At 38.7% G+C, this 20,658-nt stretch overlaps 1 protein-coding gene across 11 annotated transcripts in view; it reads left to right on the plus strand.

Moving 5' to 3' along the window:
• The window catches only part of LOC128811770 (uncharacterized), a 499,902-nt gene that overhangs the window by 330,369 nt on the left and 148,875 nt on the right, over positions 1-20,658 (plus strand). For all 11 annotated transcript variants that reach the window (XR_008438457.1, XR_008438456.1, XR_008438459.1 and 8 more), the window contains one exon: positions 1,397-1,444. The gene's annotated coding sequence lies outside the window, so the exon portion shown is untranslated. The remainder of the gene's footprint in view (positions 1-1,396; positions 1,445-20,658) is intronic.

Genomic DNA, 20,658 nt, shown 5'->3' on the forward strand with positions numbered 1-20,658 from the left:
ATTTCAGCAGTAGAGCCATACTTACTATGAACTTAAACTGCCTTCCTCCTTCTCCACCCTGGGCTTTTGTTTGGAAATCAGATAGACACAGCAGGGTATTTGTCTCTATTCTGTACCAAATCTCACTTTTTACTGGGTTTTAAGGAAGCCACAACAGGAAGTAGTTTAATACATCTGTGAAATAGCACATGATTTGCTTGTTTCACAGTGGTTTTTAGGTGGAAGATGCCATTATGATGGGGCAGTTTGCCTGCTGGAAGTCTGGGCTTTCTCTGCAGAAAACTTACCAATTATTTGATTACTCATTAACATACTTTGAACCACCATTAATTTTGATACACAAAACAAAATATCAAGGTTCTTCCAGCTTAAAATTTGCACTTGCTTGAGGAGATTTCAGTCTCTTCTGACCACAGGGAGAGGCCTGCTCCTCTCCACCCTGGTGTCAGGTGAAGGCTGTGAGCCCTCAGGCAAGTCAGCAACAATTGAGGCTCTCAGGTCAAAGCAAGGCCAGCTTGGATCAGGTTCCTCAGCACTGGTCCTGTTAAGTTTTGAACATCTCCAGTTATCGCCAGTGTTAGTTTTTTACTGTCCTAATGATGATTTTTTTCCCACTGTAACAAGATTTAATTGTAATCCTTCTCTCTCTCTCCCTCCCCCTCTGCCTCAGACTGTGTTTGAGACCAGTTAAAGTTGCCCTTTGCTGAACCTTCTCTGTCTTGCAGAGCTTCAGAACTTTCAAGAAATAGTGTTCTGCCTTTCATAGTTGGACCTTTATTGAACCTTATTTGAACTTGACTGATAAACAAATTCTTATACTCTTGTGTAAGAATCAGGTTTTCTATTTCAGGGTCTGAAATGTGGGCACATTTGGGGTCTGTAAAATGTATAATCTGGATTTGATAACCATACTGTTGAAAGCTGGTTTATGAAGGACAGGCCTTTGCAGGTCATACTTTTGCTACAAAAACTCATGTCACTTTGTGTGTATTATCTCACTGAAACTATGTGTATTTCCCTTGAGGCAATGGATGAACACTATGAACCTTGATTGTTTCCAAAGGCTCAGGGAGACACAGGCATCCTGAGCTCTAGTTGGTGCTGATTGTCCATAATGTACTTGAAGCTTATCTTTCTATACTTCATTGACTCACAGTATATAAGCATTTGCATAATATGAAATCTCTAAATGGAAGAAAGGTGCCAATTATCAAATATGAAATAGATTTCAGGATGCTCAGCCATTCACTTTTCATTATAGATGTGTCCTTGCTATTCTTGAATCCTGCCAGGTGGATGATACTAGAAGGTTTTATGGGTACTTGGCTGGAAAATATATTATTTAAATAAGTTTAATTACTAACTATCTGTTTTGTTTGTGTGGGGTTTTTTCTAGAGTTCTTGAACAGGAGGTAATCTGACACAAAGCATATTTACACCATAAGTAAGTGACACAACTGATTATATGAAATTTTTTGACAGTATTTATTGAAATGAAGTTGGTAGTCTGCAGATCAAGAAACCCTGATGTAGGTTGTGCTCTAAAAAAATGAGAAATACAGATTTGGAGAATACAGCACATAGCTGTAAGTCATTCTAATGTTGACAGACCACTTCCAAGACATAAAAGTGTATTAGAAATGAGGCCTTTTTCTATATTAGCTCTTTCTTGAATCTCTTCATTGAAACACAAGCTTCCAGGTCTGCAAGTCATTCTCACATGCCAGATGGAGTTCAAGCTGTTGTTTCCTCAGCTACAGTTTTGTGTGTGAATTCCCTTCTCGCTTCTGTGGACTTGTACACCCCTACAATCTCCAGTCTCCTAGGCAGCTATCTCCTGCCATAGAGGAGTGTGAAAGATGTTTTCTTCCTCTGCCTTTAGAACAAATAAAGGGGTAGATTTATTCTGTTATTTTAAGGGATTGTTACTCCAGTTTGGGAGTAATGAGACAAATTGCTGAAAAGTAAAGAGATTGCATTTCTCTTTACTGTGTAATAGAAGCTATATTGCTGAAGTATATTACTGGATTTTGTACTTCAGAGGTGGCTCTGTGAAGAAGTATCTGATCACAAGTTTGAGTTTATGTGAGACAACAAAAATGACTTGATGCCAAATATGGCCTGAGATATTTTCCTCTCACTGATTCCTGGCAGCAGCATATTATCAGATTAGAAATATTTTCATATCAGAGTAAATTACTGAAAATTCATATTGGACTCTTTGCTCCAAGGAGCTTTTATTAACACTGGTCACATGCAGACCACCTGGGAGAACACTGTTGCTAACTGGGCATAATTATTTGTGTTAATCCTCTCATAAGTGTCACAATCAAACCATGGCTCCCATTATCTTTTACCATTCCTCACAGCATCCTTCTTGTCCAACCAATATGTGACTCCATTGCTCCTTTGAAGTGCATTTGCTCTTTTCAGCTCCAGCACAGGCATTTGTGCATATGCAGCTCCCAGCTGCATTCTGTAGGCCTATATTCCAGATGCCAGTGAGGACCAAACAAAGCATTGCTCTCTATACCACAAAGTATATGAGACTACATCAGGAAAAAGAAAATATCAACTGCCTGATAAAAAGGAGCCATGGATGAAGAACTATTGGAAGGAATTGTGGCAGGAGGAGAAAGAATATACCCATTTTAAGTGGCCTTTTTTTGTTTGTTGGTTTGTATATTTTTACTTTGCCCTGAGAAAGTAGGAATTTTAATCCTACTACTGGGACATCAGTTACTTACCTGTCAGAGGTATTGTATTTAATTGTACTGTGGTATTGTGGACAGGCTGTGAGGGGGCTCTGTGTAAATTCAACTGCTGTGAATTCAGTTTTGTAGCCAGGTAAAGTGAGCTCTCTTCTAACCCACATATTTTGCTTTGAGTTCTTTTGTTCTCCACCAGTGATCTGTTGGTGACAGGATGGAGTTCAGTTTTGACAGAAGAAGTTCAGGATGGAAGGCTGTTTGTCAGTTAGGAGATCTGTGGGCATTTGCTGTCCCTGAAACTGCCTCTGTGCTCTCTAATTTGCCTATGGGCTGTGTATACAGTGTGAATCCCCCAGGTCTGTGGGGACTCTGGGGAAGATGGGGTGTTGGCCTCCTGAATGCTGTCACAGGCTGAATGCCAGTATATCTCATTTGTTAGGCTTCACACTTCTATTAATTCAGACAAGGTCCTCTTTTGATCCTTACCTGTTGCATGACAGGTTTCAGGGCATCAGAATTGTTACTCAGACGACTGGATTTGGTATCAAAATACAGGAGAAGCACATAAAGTAAGATAGCTAGGGAGAAAAAGTGAAAGTATTGAGAGGACATTGCAAACATTACTTTAAAATCTGGGGAGATTGCTTTTTAGATTGAGAAGCCAGCACTAGAGTAGGAAGGGGATGTAAGAAGTTGGGCTTGATATACAAATAAGAACCGTTGTTAAAAACTTCAAAGAACAAGTGGTTTCTGCCATAGCACACCTAAGACAGATTGTTTCAGCACATCTAAAAAAAGTTGCATCCTCTTTCATATTGCAAGTAACATGATAATATTCAGGATTTTTTTTCACCCCTGGGAATCTTAAACATAAAACACTGTTCCACACACTTGTTTTATAAAATCTGGATGTAGAAGGGATGTAGGGCACTGGATGTCCTTTATTCTGTGTTGGTGTTGGGGGAGCTGCAGTTCTAGTTTTAGCTCCAGCCCCTTATAAACCATACCAGCCTAATGTTGTTCAGCCAAAACCCAGCCATTGCATTTGTACTTTTTAAGCAAATTGAACAAGTGGAAGTAAAGCAGACAATAGTTTTTTCTAACTCACATTTTTAGAAATGCATTTGATAGCATCAATATTATAGTAAAGACCAGCAGCCCTGTGGTTCTATCATTTCTATTAAATGGCACTGCTTTAGACTAACTGGCAGTAGGCTTTTTTCTACTCACCAAGCAGTTTTATTCAGATAACTCCTCAGTCATCAGAGGCTTCTTCTTTGGTTGCACCACAATCATTGTGACAGTTCCAGGTAAGAGTATTTGGCAGGGATAGCTCAAGGGTTCATTCTTTTCAGAATGTTTACTTTACCTGACATGTCTTTCATGGGTGCCACAGTGATTAGTCATCTGTATAGTATTTAAGGGAAGCTAAGGAATAATATTCTTCCCTAGAATAATATTCTTTCCTTGAAACAGATAGAGGGTGTATAATAAAAATAATAAATAATAAAACCCCCTCAGTACTGAAGATATGCTAGGAGAAATGCTTGCACAGCAAGCAAAACACTGTGTAGAACACATGTATTCTAGGTAGGGCAGAGAATATTGACTGTCATCATGATTAATTGAAAATTCTTACTTAAAAATTACTGGAAACAGGATTTTTAAAATTAATTTCTCCACAAACTTTAAATATTTGGGTTGATAACTTCCACATTGGGCTTCCTCCTGGGGCAAAACACATGGAAAGACTATGATCAAAATGGTTTGGCTGTTTTTGGAAAGGAAATGAATGTGTATTGTTCTGTGTAAAATTTTAAGCACTTTTTCTCCCCTGAATTGCGCCTTTCTTTTGCTATTTCAGTATGCCATCAAAATCTATTGTCAAAGTGTGATCTTCTTTCCTTGAAGCACTAGTTCCAGTTGAGAAAGAGGCTATTGTTGCCTTATTTCATGAGCTGAAATTTTTAAGATCTGTAGACTGACTTTAAATATTCCTAGTGATGCTATTGAGTCACAGGCTTATCATTAGGAGTCCATGCTATGGTATTTGTGGAGAGCTAAATTGATTCAAATTTTTAGAAACGTGGTAATTTACAAATAAAAGCTGAGATTATTGAGTTGAGAGTTTAAAATCAGGATGAAATCTACTGGATAATGTAAGTACAGCAATCACTCATTGAGCAGTTCAAATATTTTGTTCAAGTATATGAAATCCAATATTTTATTTTTTCTCTTCAGTTAAGTGTGTTCCTTCAGGCCCTTTTTATTGCATGCTTTTCAGAACTTGCTCCAGAGACAGAACTATTAATTTCCTCCTAGGTTTCTGCATAGCACTCAACACTACAGTGCTTCAAAAACCATTAATGAAGTTATTTTCCCAACACCCCCATGAAATGAGGAAGCATTATTGTCCTCATTTGACAGATGGAGACTGAGGCAGAGTAAATCAAAGTTGAAAGCACCCACTAATTTGGCAGTCCAGTTTGAGATATCCTGCTCCTATCTTTTTCACAATATTTAACATTGGGTAGTAAGCTGAAAGCACAGCTCCCTTTAATTTCAGCTGCATTTATGAGTGATCAGCACTTCAAGCGAGGCAGACCCCAGGTTTCAAGCTGGGCATGGAGCACATGAGGAACGTACACTTGATATATGACCTTGAGTGAAAAGCTTGGCTTTAGGAAACTTGTCCTGTATCTCATAGACTGTCATATGAAAAAAACAGATGTAGACTCCAAACTCTTTGAGGAAATTTTATAACTACCTGAAATGGGAAATTGTCTTTTTTTTCTTTTTTTCCCCCTACCTTTCTCACTCATTACATAACTCTGAATGTCAGCAATGCATGGGGCAGCCCATCTCATCCTTGGACAGCAGCCTTCTGCCCTGCATTGATTTATCCCACAGACAAGTCCATGCCACGCATTGTGTAAAACAGTGATGTTGTGGAAAACTCAGTTTGCAATTATGTAAGTGTACTGGTTTTAGCTGGGGTAGAGTTAATTTTCTTCACAGTAGCTAGTATGGGACTGGTTGCACGATGTGTTTAACCAAATGCCAGACTCTTGTTCTGTCTTTGATCATAAACACTAAAGTTTGAGATGTATCACCAGAGAGAGCTACAGGCTATTAGTGAGATAAGGAGTGTACTGGTGTAGAGTGGCTCTGTACACGTTTCTGTAGGCAGATGCAGTATGAGCAGGGATGATTGCTTTTTAACTGTACTGATTGCCTCCCATTCCCCATCTCTTACCCCTCGGTGTTATACCTCGATCTCCAACATTGTAGGGTAAGAAGTACTGTGTTTTGCTTGTGTAGAATTTAGTATATTGTGGTCTTGATCAAGGAACTTCAGTTGTTTTGGTAGAGTCTCTCTGCTTTCATGTTATTCATGTTATCACCAGAAAAACAATGAGTTTCAATTAGATAACTGAAATATTTTCTATGTGGAGTAGTCTCTGTGGACCTCTGAGGTGGTGATCACTGACAGTTTGCTGTTACCTAGAATGTTGTAGGGAGAACTGCGATTTGTTCACTAACTTTTGTTTCTCTTAAGTGAATTTAATGTGCTCTATACTTTTCAATTTACTAAAGTACTAGTAGTTTATTAAAAGAGAACATTAAATTGACCTGTATATCTGTATCATAGGACCGTTGTGAAGATTAATAATTAGATAATGTTTATAAAGCACTTTTTATAAGTAAGAAGTGCTATAAAGTGCTAAGTATTATTATTGCAGCATGATAGAGATCACAAAACACAAGTGAATCAGCTCTAAGTTTAATCCTTATAAGGCAAAGCATACCAGGGGCAAAATAACATTGCAGTTATTTTTCTTACATCCAGCACTTCATTAACTACCACATAGGGTTATATAACTCTGTGAGAGTCTAACTTAGTAAAGTCTATAATCATAGCAGGAAAAGTTCTCACGGGTTTTGCAGGCAAGGCTTGTGCCTACAGCCTTTAAGGTCACACACAGTTACTCCAGCTATGCTGCATTAGTGCCTCCAGTTGCATGTAGGGACATCATTGCCCCAGCTGGCACTCTCCACATTAACCCCATTATGCAATGCCTCTGTCTAGGTTGGATAATACATGGCATGAATACAGGTCTTCCCTACATGTAAAATGGCACAATGCCATTAAATGCATACAGACATCTGTATCTTCTCAAGATTTTACTATGCTTTCTCTCACCAGCTCTTTTCCACACTCCTTAATCTCTGCTTTTACTCTAAATTTTTACTGAAGATGTGTGAAAGGCACCCCAGCAAATCCATCACTTTTTTTTTCTGGCTCCAGTCAAGTCTTTAATGTCTTTGAGAAAATCAGTCAGCATTTTCTTTCTTCTTTAATTCTCACTTACTGCTTATCTTGCTGCAGGTGGCCTACTACTACTACTGCAGTCATTGCTTTTCCCGAGGATGTCATAAACACAGAATATTTTCTCAAGTCAAATTCTGGTGCTGCCTGTTTTCTGCCTCATCCTCTGTAGGACATTCTTGAGCCAAAACCTTGAGAAGCAGTATTTATTACTTAATATAGCTACCTACTGAGAAGAGGAGTGTGAAATAGACTCCCTAAAGAAGTGGTGCGCTGAAACTATGGAAGACAGTCCATTAAGAAAAATCATGTGTCTTTTTCAATTGAATTTAACTTCTCCTTCTCCTAGGCACTTCTTTGGGGGTTATATTTGGGGGATTTTTTGGTGTTTTGTTTTGGTTGGGGTTTTTTGTTTGTTTGGGTTTTTGGGTTTTTTGGGGGGTTTTTTTTGTTGTTTTTTTTTTTTTGTCATTTTTGTTATGGGGTGTTTTCTCTTTTTTGTTCTTTTTTTTTTTGTTTGTTTGGGTTTTTGTCTTCTTTTTTTGGTTGGCTGGTTTTTTTTGGGGGGGGGTTGGGTAGGGCTGGGTGGAATGGGATGTTTCTTGTTTGGTTTTCCTCTTTCCCTTCTTCCTATAGGAACTGCCAGTAGACAGCCTCTTAAATCCTGGCTGCTGGTTTGTGGACTGCCTCCCTCTTAACTTTACACTGGCCACCCTGGTCTGACTAAAGCATTCCTCCATCTTTTTTAAAAAGGCAAACCAGTAAAGGTACAACAAGGCACCATGTTCCTCAGTACAGTTCACAAACAAATTACTGAGATGAGTTTAATGCATTTCTTTGCTTCTGAAATGTGCAAAATATGTATTAAAATGTCATATATTTTATGAGAAGTGCTGAAGAGAAACCAGTTTCCTTTAGCACCAGATACATGAGCTTCAGGGAAACAGTTTCTGCATACCTCAGACAGGTGTTTGTCAGGATCTAATTGCAGCTCATTGAGTAAAACTGCAAAGCACCTGTGCTGAGAGAAACCTGTGCAGTCACAAGAACTCACACGATCATGGATACCTGTCCACATAGTTTAGACATCCTCAACATATCCTGCTTCAGGGAGTCTCTGGAAAGCTATATTGGGGTCGTTTCTAAGAAGGACTCCTATCTGCCTTCATGTCCAGACACTGACTGTGGCACATACAGAGGCTCTGTGGTCTAGAACAGATGGAGGCTGGTGAGAACCACAGCCCTGTGACCTGCCCAGGTCCACAAGCACATTCATATGTACAAGGTAGGTAGCTGAGGATGCCCTGTAGGACTTATCCACAAGGTAGACATGTTGGCCCTACTGTGGGAAGCAAGGCAAGCAAGGATCAGCTTGACCATAAGCACGGCCCAGTATCTCTTGTACATATTGGTACTGTAACTTTGAGATGTGAGAAGTGCTAGAATGAAAACTTAGATGAACAGGCAAAAGACTTGATTTAGGGACCTACCAATACATTTCTATACTTGTGAGTTTGTGCAGTGATAGCATTTCTGTGTGGGTAACACAATGAAGAGAGGGAACGCTAACTCTGTAAAGGAAAGGGAAGCTCCACCTTGTCTAAATTGGAACCAGCTGACTCCAAAACCCAACAGAGTGGGGAAGGGATTATTTATAGTCAAACCAGCAAGGGAAGGATTATTTATAGCCAAACCTGGAAGCAAGGCGACAGGTGGTGAGGAGCACTTGGGTTAGACAAAGACATCTGCTGGGAATATCAGCAATACAAAGGTAACTCTGTATCCAGTAGTAAATGATAGGACAGAAATTACAGCTGACCTGGAGGAAGAAAGGTTGCAGAGGTATATTTGAGGGAAGTAACAACATGTCAGACAAAGGAATTAACTAAAAATAGGCGTGCTGCCAAAAATAAAACCTATGCACCATTGAGAGACCTAAAGTGAAAAGCAGGTGAACTAAGTGTCTCAGAATGAAAGAGGACTGACCTTCACCACATAAATGTGACTCAAACAGTTGATACTAATGCAATATTGTAGTACATAATTATTAGCTGGACAAAATAGATCAGATGTGGGAGTATTTCGGTCTAGGGCTATAAATGCCATAGAACAGACCAGCCATGAGGATGGGGTGTAGATTTCTGTGGTCCAACCAGATACTATTTCTCAATGAAAATGTATACAATAACTTGGCTGGGAACTGCTGTTCTTGTGCAGTGTTATAAAATATTTTAGGAATATCTAAAGTTTGTGTAAGTTTTTTGGTGTGGAGTTTTTTTGTTTTTTTTTTTTTAAATTGGATGAAAAAGCACAAAAAATAGAAGGTAGCCTTATACTACTTGTTACCTGCTCAATGAAATGATGAAGACCTGATTCTTGTTCTCACTAATGTTGCTTGCTCTTACTGTGGCTTTATATAACAGTCAGAAATACATAAAGACCAACTGTTTGAGTATAAAGGTGTAAAGAAGGGGTACTGTAAATGAAAATTGTTCCCTGCCTGTGCAGTTGTGAGAAGCATTAATGAGGTAATGTTTACCCATTTATAAAATGACATTTTGTGTCAACAGGCCAAAGTTCAAACAAGCAGTTTCTTGACAATTCACAAGATTAGGCTGAAGATCAGGTCTTCAGACAGGCACACATGGAGAGCTCTCAGTCATACATTAATTGTCTCAAGGTATCTATCTATACTTAGTAATAGCCACAGTATAATTCGGTTTTGTGTCTGTGTGAGAGAGAGCCCAAGAACCTTTGTGATTCGACACTGGGCATCTACTGCTGGACTCTTTAAACCTTCTAAAATGTGCTTTTTGGATGTTTGCAGTGTCTAAAGCAATTTCAATGGGCTAGAATAATCTCTTATGCTATCTTGTGTTCTGGTTATTTTCTATATTAAAAAGAAATAATGAAAAATATAAAGTTAAAACAGAAGAAATCTAGATATAGTCAAAGAAAGACTACTGTAGGAGAGACTTGGGTTTTTAAGTCAAAGTGGGGAAAGTTGCTAAATAACGAAGTCTCAAATGGAGAGGAATTTTTGGGGGAGGAAGGAGAATGACTTGATAAGCAAGAGATAGAGAACTGGTCAAATGAAATTTTATGCAACTTTTAATTAGCATATAGAACTCCTTGGCACAAGATATCATGGGAGCGGAGAACTTAAGAGGGTTGAAAAAGATCAGGCATTCATATGAATAATGAGAAAATCTAAATTACATACATTAATAAAGATGTAAAACTTTATGCTTGTGGGCAGGAGCCAAACATATATGAATGGGGTTCCAGGGAAACTTCTTGCTTGAGGTGATTATTCCATAATATTCCCATATTCCCCTTGGACTTTTTTTTCCTTTCTTTTGTAGCAATAGGTACTGATGCAATTGAGGATCTGCTAAGAGACTCTGTGTTTCTTTGCATTTCTGCCTGTGTAGGAGGAAAGAAAAGGATGACCCATGAATATGCTCCTATTCAGTGCTTCTCAGAAGGCAATAACCTTTAGACAGTTGTAGAGAACACAAGAAATGTGACCTTGCTGTAACTGCCATTAGGGCTGGCTCCTGAGCTGTGTGGAAGAAAGACCTGTTCAAATTTTCCTTAGCTCTCAGGCCTTCCATCTGCTGGTTGAGCCAGGGGTTGAATTCTGAGCAATGCAGAGTATAGATGACTTTCTGCAAACCCATTGTGGTTTTACCCTCATCTCCTCCTTATCATTTGAAGTATATACAGAGATTATTCCTGCTCAAAAGTGATGGATCCTCCTATGTAATCTGCCTCATACCAGCACTCTGCAGGTCACAGGATGTGAGTGGTCTGTCAGTGGCAGTGCATGTTAGGTCTCTGGCCTGGGGGCCTCAGTGCAGCCCCCAGCCTGCCAGGTGAGCCAGCAGAGCCTGCCCTCCATCAAGCTGGGACTGCATCTAGCCACATGGTGGTTTGCTTCCCTGACCTCTGTTCTGCATAGGGAGATAGAAGACTCAGGGAATAACTGAGAGAATCTTACCAATTAGAAATGGCAGTATGTTGGTGCTAATGTTTTAGTAATTTCCAAAGGTAATGCATTTAATTCTGCCTTTTGCTGTTGCTTGACCCTATGGCTGCTGTAGCCACTTCCAGGCACTGAATTAATCTGAATGGAAATATGATTGAAAAAGCACAGTAGCCACACTGTATTTATTATGAATTTGAGAAGGAAGAAGAAATTGCTTCAGCACTGCCTCCTTTTCATACTTGATATCTCTAAAAGTAGCCAGTTAATTACATTCCATGGTTACTGCTATTGTAATATGTGCTTATTTGAAGTGCAAAGATAATAATCGATTGTATACTCTTGACTACACTATTAATGGTTTCAATACCCACATTGTGTTTACATTTTACTTTATAACTAACACTCAGCCATTGTGGTTTTAACATGTAGTAATTCAGTGAATTCTGTCTCCATGTAATGCCCTTGCCATTTCATTCTGTGGTATTAAGTGTTGTTTTTCTAGGAAGGTCTTGAAATGTGGGGCATTATGTATGAGTTATGCTAATTTGTTAGGGCAATGAATACATTAATTTCATTAGTAAATGGCCTCAAAGCAATAATTACCAGTGTAGGTGTGTCAGAAACGATCATGTTCAGTTTTGCCAGTTAATTATTAAGATTTTGTTCTAAGGGACCCAGATTTGACATCCAGCTTCAATTTAGCCATAAATAAAAGTCTGAAGTATATCAGGCTGAAGAAATCTAGCCAAGAACTTGTTTTGCTCTTAGAAATTCTTGCATTTTATCTAATTGTGACTGCCAATAAGATGCCAAAATAATTAGTGCCAGTGTTATGAGGTTTCTACTATACCTCCCAAAAAGGCACATCATAATGAAAATAGCAATTGTGCTTTCTCATTCCTCTCATCTTGCCTTATGTTACAGAATGTTGAATTATTCAATGGCAGTATTACTTGCTAGTGCAGTATTAAATTTGAAATGGCTGCAGTTTATCGTTAAAGCTTACGGGTGGTTTTTAATAGAGTTTACTTCTAATGGCCTAATTAGGTTTCTAAGTTATATCTGTGCACTTCTTGAACTTTACATGGTTAGCTCCATGTAAAGGAGACAAATGGAGGCCCCTGTTCACCTGGATTACTTTCCTTAGATGTGACCCTTTTTTTAATTACAGTCATCTGTTGGGAGCACCTAATAAACCATTGTTCAGTCGTAATGTGCTTTTAGGCACCGTATAACTGTATTTTTTCCAAAGGAAACTTGAAATTGAAGAAGGCCAATGACATTCTGGTATCAAGAATAGTGTGGCCAGAGGATCAGGGCAGTGATTGTCCCCTATGCTCAGCACTGTTGAGGTCCCACCTCGAGTGCTGTTTCCAGTTCTGGGCTCTTGACTACAAGAAAGGTATTGAGGGGCTGGAGCGAGCCCAGAGAAAGTCAGTGGAGCTGGGGAAGGGTCTGGAGCACAAGTTCTGTGAGGAGCAGCTGGGGGAGCTCATCCAGGAGAAAAGGAGGTTTGGGGGAACTTACCAGTCTCTACATCTGCCTGAAAGGAGAATGTAGCCTGGTGGGGGTTGGCCTCTTCTCCCAGGTAGCAAGTGATAGGACAGGAGGAAATGGTCTCAAGCTGTGCCAGGGAAGGTTCAGTTTGGACATCAGAAGGAATTTCTTCATGGAAAGGGTTGTTAAACATTGGAACAGACTGCCCAGGGAGGTGGTACCATCACCATTCCTGGAAGTGTTCAGGAAATGAATGGACATGGTCCTTAGTGCCATGGTCTAGCTGGCAAGGTGGTGACCACTCAGTGTTTGGACTTGAAAAGGCTCAGAGGCCTTTTCCAACTTAAATGATTCTTTGATTCTGTGAAAAATTGTGTACATGAGCTGAGATCCATTTCTCAATTATTAAAATGATAGCAAATGAGAATCTCCAATGTTTCATTTTTGTGGTCTGTTTTGTAAAATAGAACCAAAGAAAGAGGGACAGAGACCCTCTGTTCTCATCACTGCAGCTACTTACAGCTTCTTTCAAAACATATTTATATATAAATTGCAAGACTGAACTTTCCAGATGATTATAGAATAATACTGGAAAAAAATATGACTGATAATTTTTTACTTTTTAGAAATATCAGCAAACACACTGCATAACTCTGTTGCATCATAGAAAAACGCACTATATATGGAGGCAAAGGACATATAGAATTCCCTATATTTCCCATCAGTGGACATGAATAACAGGTGCTGACAGCAACTATTTCAGCTCTGAAATATGTTTTATGTTGAGTGCAAGACTCTAGCCAAGCTCTTCAGATTTAGATCACAGGCCATCATTAGTCTGGTCCAGTAAAGTATGTGCTCTGCAGAGTTTGCTTGCTGACCTTAGTTCATAATCCCAAGCAGAGTCAGTGAATAATGATATGACATCTCAGTTCATAGATTTACAAATACTAAGAGTGGGTGTCTAATTGTGACTTTCTTCCTTTGCATGATTGATAACTTTCCACTAGTTAAGCTGATATCTGGTTTGCCTTGGGAGAGAGACAAACAAATGCAACTTATCTCACAGTGAGTTTTGGTGTATATCTGAGCAGCCTGGTTACTTTGCTTCTTTTCTGGTCGAGCTCCTGAGAATCCTAGGAAACCATGCAAGGAAAAATAAGTATTGTGCTACTACTGCTGTAATTGTAGGCCAGCATATCTGTTTGTCTTTTTGAATGGCTTTTATGCTGGACTACTTCTTTGTTTCTCTGGTATTTGTTTAGAAACTCAGAAGCCAAGAGACTGAGTTCCTTTCTGTCTCAGATTGTGTCCTTCTCCCAAGATACTGTGAGGAAAATGAGTCTTCCTTGTTTATTGGGCAATTAAGTGAAACATAGTGACCGTATTCCACCAAATCTAGAGTAGCACAAATCTGTCAGAGTAACTCAGGAATACTTTTCACCACAGAGATTCTTGAATATGTAGACAAAATCCCCTCCTAAATTTTATTCCTAAAAAAATAAATCCCCTGGGAAATCAAGTTTTGTAAAAAGCTGTCAGTAGCAAAAAATGTTTTTTCTCTCCCCATGATCAAACATTCTAGTATTTTATGGAATAGGTTGCCTACTTATATTTTCTTAATTTTCACCCTTAGTATTGAATTTAAACACTTAATGATTGATTAGTATTTATTGCATAGTTTAATAAAAGTTTAGTGATGTAATGGAGCTGGTTACAAAGATATGCCCCACTAGAAACTCATTTACTTACAAAATCAAATGCTAAGTAAAATAAACAGCTTGGCTTTCTACTGACATTTTATGGCCACCTTAAGGGAAAGGTGGGGATGGGGGTTGTGTTGCCATGTGGGTTTAATTCATGAACTTCTACTCAGAGTGCTCAAAGGCAATACAGTAGTTGAGCCAACTTTCTCTGTTAAATTACAAGAAGAGATTTTTTTTTTTTTACCAAATACAAGGGATCAACTGCAGCTGCAAAAAGGAAATTTAGAATTATCATCATACCAGTATCAGAAGGTCCTTTATATTTATAGCTTCATAAAAGTTCACAGCTAGAGTATTTGCTGCCAACTCATAAAAGAACTAATGAAAATTTCTGCAGATCTTTTTTTTGTGGACAGTGATTTCTTAATCTCCTAAATCCTGATGAATTCTCATATTCAAAACATTTGTAAAAATGAATAGAAAATTACTTTGTGATTCTTTTAAAAGGGTAGATCACATTTAAAGTCACTAAGGGATAAACTGTGCTACTGTCTTATTTGGGTAATATCACCATACTCCGAGTTTACCCATTAACACCAAGACAATTGTTTATGATAGTATTATTGAAACAAAAAAAAAAATAACATTATGCTGCTTTTCTGAAGGCAACTTGCTCTATTGTTTGGATAAACTTTAAAATTTTATTTATAATCATAAAAATCATTATTGTTTCAACATTTTAAAAGTGTAATTAAGCAATAAGTTTCTTTGAGATAAATAATATTTGGCAGTAATGAAAACCTTGTGTTTTAATGTACCTCAAAGGGTGCTGTAACTCAATAATTCACAGATTCTCTAAGCTCTTGTGTCTAAAAGCAGAAAGCTTATTCTAGTTACATTCCTAAAAGTATGAAAATTAAATCAATGTTTTTATCTCCAGCTGTGGAAAACCATTCCCAAAAGAAAAGCTAGTGATAGTAATAGGTTAGGTGAATATTTATCAAATTTGAGGGTAATATGAGTTTTGGTGATTTTTTTCTAGCTACTGATCATTCCCCTCTCTCCCTCAACCCCTATTGTTTTCTGTTTGGAACATCAAGGCTGCCCTAAATTTGTCACTTCCATATTATTGCTTTCTTCTTCACTGTAGCCTCATCTACTTGGAGAGGGTCTGTTGCATAGTTTAATGCCAGCTGGCAACTAAGTATCATGCAGCCACTCACTCACTGCCCACTTCTCCCACCTTGGTGGGGAGAACTGGGACCAAAAACGTGTAATCCTTCGGGCTGAGATAAGAATAGTGTAATAACTGAAAGAAAGATAGTAATAAGTGTAGTGAAAGGAGAGATGGATGGATGGACAATGAACATACAATAAAACTGCTCACCACTCACTAACTGATGTCCAGCCTGTTCCCCAGCAGTGTTCAGCAACTTCTGGCCAACTGCTCCCAATTTATATACTGGGCATGACATTCTATGGTGTGGAATATCCTTCTTGCCAGTTCAGCACTATCCAGGCTGTGTTTTCATCAAGTTTTTTGTGCACCTGCTTGCTGGCAGAGCATGGGAAAATGTAAAACACTTGATTTAGGGTAAACACAATTTAGCAATAACTAAAACATGATTGTGTTATCAACATTATTTTCTTAGTAAATTCAAATCACTACCCTGTACCAGCAATTAAGAAGAAACTGAGCCCTATCTGAGCTGAAACCAGGGCTTGTGTTTTTGAAGTTGCTTCCAAGTTTATGTAGTGAAAAGTGTTCTGGATTATGGTAATAATAGGCTGTCTCTTGGTGCCAACAGAATAGAGAGGCTGTACTTCAGAACCAGAGTGTTTCCAATCCTACTGCTGTAAAAGGATTCCTCTCTTAGAAAGAGGAGTTCCTTTAATTTAACATACTTTCCTTTAGGAGTAAAATGACTTGCATAGGTGTGGCACTGGTAACTAGAGGAAAATCACAACAGATTTTGAAGCTCTGTAAAGAGCAGAATCATTTAGGAGCTGCCCTTTTTGGGTAGAAATGAGGAGAAGAAGCGAAGCGTGGGAAGTGATGGGAGAGAAAAGCTCTGTTATTTTCACCATGCTGGTTCTTCAGGTTTCTGAGCTGGTGAATAAGGGCAGTGTCTGTATTTTCATCTGTGTTGTTGTGAAGACTTGTGAAAAAAGCTTGCTGTTTTTTTTCTGCCAAAGGTTAATAGTGAAATCTGACCTCTTCCATAGATCCCTCTGAGACACACCTACCAGAGCTGAGCCATTCAGGCTGTCCTCACAGCCTGAGCCATTTTATCATTTTGCATGCAGTGTGTCTCAAGCTGTGAAGCTATTTGTTGAACTAGGCCGTGTTACTGTTTGACTGAGAGGAAGACAAATTGTCCATATTATTCTATATTATCCTTAATTTCCATATAATTGTTTTAATCTTTGTTTTATGATAAGTGCATGAGAGTGTCCTGAGGGTACCTTTTTGTTTGCTATTGTAGGTGTCTCATTTAGAGTCCAAGCAAGATGGAAATGTTCAGGGCTGCTTTTTCTTCCTCTCACCTGAATGGTTCACAAAACACACTCTAAAACTAAAATATCAGTCATTCTCACTGCATAACTCTACTCCCATGTAAAAACAGGTGAAGCTGTGTTTCCCATCCATCTCATTCTGAAAATGTTTAGCAAATTGGATGAGGAGAAGGGATAGTTTTGGCTGGAGTGGTGTGTCATGCCAACCCCACAGAACACCTAGCTGTTCCAGGTTAAAAGGTTAAAAGAAGCTCAGGTGAGGAGAGAAGGAATATCTTACCTGTGACTAAACACTGCTTCCTGTCTTGCATCTCGACTGCATGTTTATTTACAGAGGCTGAACGTGTAGTCTTACACAAAGAAAATGACAGTCTCCAGAAGTTCTGAATGGTCAAGATGAATGAGAAAACACACAAGAGTCTTCTCTGAAGTGCCTTCCATTTGGCACTCTACCTGGGTGTTTTATGCCTAGCTAATGACAGCTTGTCTCCATTCTCAGTGGCCAGCCACTTGCAGCTTTCACTCCTGGACTCTTTAATTCATGGTGGCACTTTCTGATGTGTCTTTGTTTAGGAGTGGTGACTTTGTGACACCACCCATTCATACATTTGAACTTCACTGACAGAAATCTGCTAAAGGGAGGACTCCCTTGGGAGTACCCAACCAAAGAGCACACACTTGGACATAATTGCTCCGCACCAGTCTAATGGGAGGGAGTGAGGCATTAACAAAACACAAACTGATATGGGAGCAAAATAAGGCTCTGGAGAGTTTTTCTGTCAATTCTTTAGAAGTAATGACAGCCTCTCTGTGGACCTTAATGAAATGTTATAATCCTCCTATAAAACATCTGTGGGACACCACAGAAAGTCTGTAGAAAGTGTAGCATTGTATAATATATATCCATATGAGTGTTCTTGTTTGGTCTTGATGGGAGATGGGACAGTGGCTGAATTTAGTCAGCTGGCAGAGTTGTCTGTACATGCCCAACAGAACAGAGAAATAAGGATATTTCATCTAGCTTTTTCACAAGTTGTTTTTAAGCCTGAAATAGAATTTAGTCTTTGGGGGGAACAAGCATCCTAATTTCACCAGATGTTAATGTTTAATTCTATGGTCCCTTTAAAAACATGCCCAGCGTAAAGGGGAAAGTCATATGAATACATTTTTTGACATTTTGTTTATTAGCATTTTATCTAGGCTAGTAGTAAATGAATAGACTTGTCGGCAGAAATCTCAGGGTGAAGCAAATAAAGAATCTTAATAGGCAGGGAGAAACAGAACTAACGGCAAATTCCTCACAAAGAGCTCTAATTTATTAGTTTCTCTTTCATGAAGATTCTGTTCTGGATTCAGGCTTTGTCAGAGGAAACAGCTGAATTATGACATGGATTCTCAGAAAAACTATGTTGTCTGGTGGGAAAGAAAGGAAAAAAAGGAGGAAAGAAAGTCTATTTATTTTAACACTTTCTTCAAAATACTTCATACCACAGAGTGAAGTTTTCTTAGTTTGATTTGTTGGTTTCAGTGAACTTGCTAAGTCTGAGTTTGTAAAAGTGCTGTGAGGCCTGATTCTTCTTGTGACTGACTGCAGTAAAACAATAAATGAGGGCTTCTCTGGGTCTCTGTTGTGCAAATGGTGCAGAGCACTGGGCTCAGGATATGCAGCTTTGTTGGAACAGCTTCTGGCTTGTTATACACACCTGTACCCACTGGGACTACTGTCACAGTGCTCTTGGGGCCAGTAGAATTGCTGGGAGCTGCAGCGCTGCCTCAGTTCCTCTGCTCACACTGGTTACACCAGCCTGTTCTCCCAAGCAAGGGAAGAAACTGCAAATTCCAGCATTAAAATGATGAAATTTTCTTAGAGTATGTTTACTAGTTACAAGCTGGATATTTTCTATTGCTCTATAGAGCATACAATTAAATTAAGTTGAATAATTAGTAAAGTAAGTGTCATCTACACTACTTTCCTCCCAAATCCATTAGTGTGATTGAGATTGTACATGTACAACTCTTCGGCCAGGTGGGCATGAGGAGCTGTCATGTGTCACAGTGCATTAGAATTAGCTGTGGACCCTTTCTCAACAGAAGTCATTATTTGCCAAGATGACTGAAACTTCTCTGACCCAACCCATTCAGCTTTCAGTTTTGTGTTGACAGTATCAGAGAAAGTGCAGTGTTTTCAAAAAAGTAATTGCTGAGTGACCTCATAGGGCAAGTTCATCCTCGTTTTCCTTCCCTTGCCTTGGACAAGAGAAAGGTGCAGAATGTAAAGATGCATCCTTAAAAGTGCTTGAAGTCAAGATGGAAAAAGGACAGGTCACGAATGAAGTAGAACAAGACAACTGAAATAAATTTATGGAAATAATCTGTTTCTTTGTTTAATTAAATTTCCTTTCCTAGTGTTAAACTCATTCTCTGAGCCTGTATCATTATCACCTGACCTTGTCAGAGTGTCATTCTGAAGTATAAAAAAATACCTCCCCAAAACAAACAATCAAAAAAAACATGGGGAAGAGAAAAATGCTGAATCATGGCAATCTAGGAGTTGTAATATTTTTAATTTGGTACTTTGCTTGTATTTTATTTTATTGCTCTGTTGGAAACACTCCTGGCCTTTTTGGTGGAAGGAAGAATGAAAGAACAGGTTTAAGCCATGTAAAGGTAGTAAGACAGTAGAACTCATTTGATTGTGTAGACTAGTTGTATGTAGTTTGTTTTTCTTTCTCCTCTAACTATGTTCCTAAAATGAATTTCTTCCATAAATCCAGTACAATAACTTCTGTTTCAATAAATGCCTGTCAGGCTTTCTCTCCTGCTGGAGAAACAACCTTAGAAATCAAAACAGCTGTTGTAGCGACTTAGGAAATGCACTTGTACTTTCTCCTGCATTTCACCTTTTCTTTGTCCCAGATCCTGAAAGAAGAAGAACAAGACTCCAGGAATGTGGTCTAACAAGGTTGTAACTTACATTATATTTCAAGGAATTATCTGATCATTATTCATCCAGCACGGGTCATTCATCCTGTTGTAATCCACTTTGCAAAGGGCCCGTATCAGCTCCCTACCCCATTAACCAGGTGTAGCACCACTGCTAAGATTTCACTGCTTTCCCCTCCTGCAAGGCAGTGGGAATTGACTCCTTGGGAGATTCAGAGTTTCAGCCCCATTCTTCAACTCCTTTTATTGTTAAGTGCTTTACTGTATATGGCTGCAGTTTTAGCTTTCTAAATGGACAAGAAACCCTTTTGAAAAGGTCTGTACAAAGAGTGACTTGCTGAATTGCAACTCTCCTTTTCTCATTCCCTGAAGAGGAAAGAAAAAGAGTTAACACAAACATGTTAATGTATATGCCACCATGAATATGCTTCTCTTCTTAGTTCTACAGAGACTGTGTGATATGCATGGGGAGATTCTGAAGTGCAGTAATTTTACTGTGCTAAAGCTGTTATCATTTTTTAGTACTCAGTCTTCTGAATGGAAACTGAAGGCAAAAGGAAATGTTGATCAGGACTTTTGATTTAGTGGGGACAAGGAAGAGAATGGGGAAGGAAAATGAGACTCAACATCTACAATGCTCAGTGTCCTGACAGAAATTCCTCTTTTAGGCCATGAGAACAGAGTTAAATTCTGCTCCCTTATAGTACCACTTTTTCATCCTAGACACAACTTCTTCATCTCTCAGGCTGCCAGAAATGTATTCTAACTTTCTCAAGGCCCTTGAGTATAACAGTGAAGACTGGATAGCTTGCACACTGTTGTTTGTTTTTTGGTTGTTTTTTTTTTTTTTTTAATTTCTGAATGGGACATTAGCTTTATGAAATTGACATTAAAGGCAGCCTTATTTATCCACATTAATGTGAAATTAATTTCATATTACTAAATTAATAGGGTGATGAAACA

The sequence above is a fragment of the Vidua macroura genome, chromosome 9, assembly GCF_024509145.1.
Source record: "Vidua macroura isolate BioBank_ID:100142 chromosome 9, ASM2450914v1, whole genome shotgun sequence".
Taxonomy (NCBI): domain Eukaryota; kingdom Metazoa; phylum Chordata; class Aves; order Passeriformes; family Viduidae; genus Vidua; species Vidua macroura.